Below are 3,560 nucleotides of genomic sequence, written 5' to 3' on the forward strand. Positions count from 1 at the left end.
TACATATGAATCTAATAATGTGATTAACATGACAAAAATACGAAATGATTTTTATAACAAATATGGTAATAATTAAGATAAAAATTCTACTAATTACAAAACAGGTTACTTAATGACGAGTAATTTCAGGGCTTCCTGAACGCTTTCGAGGTCTGTTGCTGCTTCTAAGCCTGGAGGGTTGTGGGCTGATCGGTGCAGGACGCAGCGTTGCCCACGTGCGTGTTGAAGATGTTTTTACAAGTTCTTTTTTTATTCAGCGCGTAACTGAAACCCAATAGCGTAAGTGTGAAGTATGTCCCTAACAAGTTAATTACGTAGCTCCAATTCGCGCTTTGGGAGTGGGGGGAGGGAATGTGCAATGCGAGGGATGCCTGCATGGCAATTGTTTGCCTAAATTTCTGCTTTAACATTTCCATTTTAAGTTACATACTTTTCAAATCAATAATTTGACGAAAATGTGCATATTAAAATAATATTCATCGTGTTATATGCCACTTTAGTGGCTTAAGTCAATGCCGCAAGTATCTATTGCAATTCGTCTGTGTCAATCGTTTATTTTACATTGCAGTTCCTCCACAAGTCAATGTCACCATCACCGTCACCAGCCCTACAGCCATGATGGTCTCATGGGTGGCTCCAACTTCAGACGTTGACTACTACGTGGTCTATTTAAATGAAACTTACAACCCAACAGCAGTGAAGCTCTTCAATGTGTCCACACTTAAAACAAAAGAATTTACTGATCTGGTTCCTGGTAGAAGTTATGATGCTTCTGTAACGGCTTATAGTGGCATCTACTACCAACCATCCGCTATCATTACCAGAACGACCTGTGAGTTTTTGCCTGGTTATATATTCATTACATTTAGACTTTAAACTTTCGTGACTGCAGGAATTCATATTCTTGGTTCTTTCGGTAAAGTAACGTAGATTACATTTTTTTTTATTCTATCTATGTGACTTTACCGAAATAACCAAGAATATATATTCATTGTTAATTATATTATAGACCCATCATGTTCAAGGACATTATAATTTCGATCATGCATGAAGTTTCATTTTGGGCATGAATTGTGTCTAATAATGCCCTCTTTTTAACCTACCTATTTACTAACAATGTAGGACATATATGTGTATGGAAAAAATGGCTCAGTCATTGAATTATGACGACATAAATGTTACGTTAAAAAGGTGATAAAAACTAACTTGAAGAAACAAACAGATTAGACCCTGATGGAAAATATATTAATTGTTCATGAAATTTATTTGGAACAGAACATATCAATTGTAAGAACATTTTTGAAAACAAAGTGATTTCTAACAAAATGTTTACATTTTAACTGAGAAATTTCGCCATTGGTAAAATGTGATCTGGAAGATGACAGCAAATGTTATCTATTAATACATTTATTAACAAGATGATTATATTCTCAAAGGTTAGTGTCGTCCCTGCTTACAAAATGCTGTGTTATTTTTGCAATTGGTCTTTCTCATTTTTCACTTTAATCATTGTAAAATAACTAAAACATGCCATAAAAATGTATTGCTTGCATGTGGCCATTTCAGTGTCAAGTTACATCGTTTTAACCATCACCAACAAGACTACCACGACCATGACAGTCTCAGGAACGACTTATCTCCCAGACTCGTTCTCCTACTGGGCCTACTTGAGAGAGACTGACAGTGGAAACTTGGTTACAACATTCCCGATTTACTCAAACTCGTCAACATTTACTGGCCTGGTTCCTGGAATGAACTACTCCGTGTCTGTGCAGGCTTCCGATGGGTCTGTCTCATATTGGGCATATATAATGGACAGAACTTGTAAGTACCTATACAGTCTGTTGATCGGACTATATTAATTTAGACAATAGTTTGTATGCTATTATATATCACAAGTACATTGTGTGTAATATACTGTATTACATTATTTGATATTGAAAACTTTCACCACCATGTAATGCAGCCATTTCCCCTGGATTTAAAATAGACATACACGATTCACACTGGTCATTTTGACAGGCCAGTATTCTCTTTTGGTACAAGTAAGTCACAAACACGTAAGGATGTGATTTGGGCTGATTTAAAGTAGGCAAACGTAATCCTTGATCCTGGAAATAATTATTTTAATATTAATTTACACTGCTAACGCACCTTGCTCCTGGAGGTCAGAAGGCGCTGTACAAAACAAACACACGTGCAGGCTCAACCCAATAAAATCTAACCTCAAACTAAAAGATTTAAGGAATAGAAAATTTTGTTTAAAATAAGTGCGTATGAAGGCACGATTTAAATAAAGCTAGGGAGTCAGCATAGTGAACGTCCAGGGGATGTGAACTCTACAGCCAGGGGGCCACACGAGAAAAGGCCCGGTTATCTATCATCATACAGAGATGTAACCTCGACACGCACAACGATAAACTAGTTTAATTGTACCATTTAAGGCCCACTGAGCTGTGTAGCCCTTTTTTCAAAAGCGACCTGGCAATCATAATGGATAAACGAAGTGGCTTATCATCATGTGGACATTTATAGCAGCAAAATACTCTAAACATATGATTATAAATGGAGGGGGAAACCAGAAGACCTGGAGAAGAGGTGGACTAGTAAACACGAGCACTGAGGGGAATCGGGGCCAATGTTGGCACGGCCGCATTGCCAATGTAGTCGACAAATTTAGGCGCCAACTGTGTTTCACATGCACACACATGCTCATAACTGAGCCCCTGCAATGTCTCAATTGTTTTTGCGACTGTGTTATGAATCAAATGGGTTTGATTAATGTTCATTGGTAATATCAGCAGTAAGTTTCATCTTCAGCAATCTTTCATCTCCTACCCCCCCCCCCCAAACTACCCCATTCACCAACCTTTTACCCCCAGATCCAGCATCTGTCAGAGACTTTTCTTGCTTTCCGTATTCCACGGAGAATATTTCCTGCAGTTGGTCTCTCCCCGACGGTGTATGGAGCATGCTGTACCTGGAAGTGATCAACGGCAATGATCTATTGCAGTCCGTAGGCATCTTCAACAATAGCCTCGAAGTCTATACCATGTATTCTTTGAATGAAATAATTACGGAGCCTCGGGGAAATGGAAGAACAAATTTAACATTTGCCATGCTTGGACGTCTGGAGCGGAACACTGAATACTTGGTCAATATCACCACCTATTCAGGAAAATTGTTCAGTAAAACTCTACAAGGAAAAGCAAAGACGTAAGCGGTGAGTTCATACTTTTTTTTTGGAACATGAGTGGTTGTGATTGTTGTATTTTGTACCAAATGTATGAGCAAATCCATCTGTCTCTCCATCATAAATGTTGTAATGCATTTTGGACACAATCGGGTGGAATGGTCTGGTAGCAGGGGGTCCAGGTCCAGGCACCCATCCACCCAAACTAACCTGTAACAGTCATTTTAATTTCTTAACCGTTTCATAACTTTCTGACCTGCCAGTAACAACCATTTTGTACGCGGTATTTTTCTAAACAGTTCAAAGTTGTCATCGTACACCCAACAACTTAAGTTCAGTTCTGGGCCTTGCTTTACTCGCCTGTACC

The 3,560-nt window shown here is 38.6% G+C and overlaps 1 long non-coding RNA gene across 3 annotated transcripts; it reads left to right on the top strand.

Annotated features, from left to right (window-relative positions):
• The first annotated feature begins 200 nt into the window (after nt 1–200).
• On the top strand, nt 201–3,217 carry LOC133359869 (uncharacterized). Of its 3 annotated transcripts, none has more exons than XR_009757190.1 (4): nt 201–215; nt 569–832; nt 1,567–1,824; nt 2,883–3,217. It is a non-coding gene; the product is annotated as an uncharacterized LOC133359869 (long non-coding RNA). The 3 variants fall into 3 exon arrangements; XR_009757189.1 differs by lacking the exon at nt 201–215 and adding an exon at nt 265–279; XR_009757188.1 differs by lacking the exon at nt 201–215 and having other exon boundaries at nt 520–832.
• Nucleotides 3,218–3,560: the final 343 nt, after the last annotated feature.

Source organism: Lethenteron reissneri, chromosome 66 (assembly GCF_015708825.2).
Source record: "Lethenteron reissneri isolate LAM-NWPU_2019-01 chromosome 66, ASM1570882v1, whole genome shotgun sequence".
Classification (NCBI taxonomy): Eukaryota; Metazoa; Chordata; class Hyperoartia; order Petromyzontiformes; family Petromyzontidae; genus Lethenteron; species Lethenteron reissneri.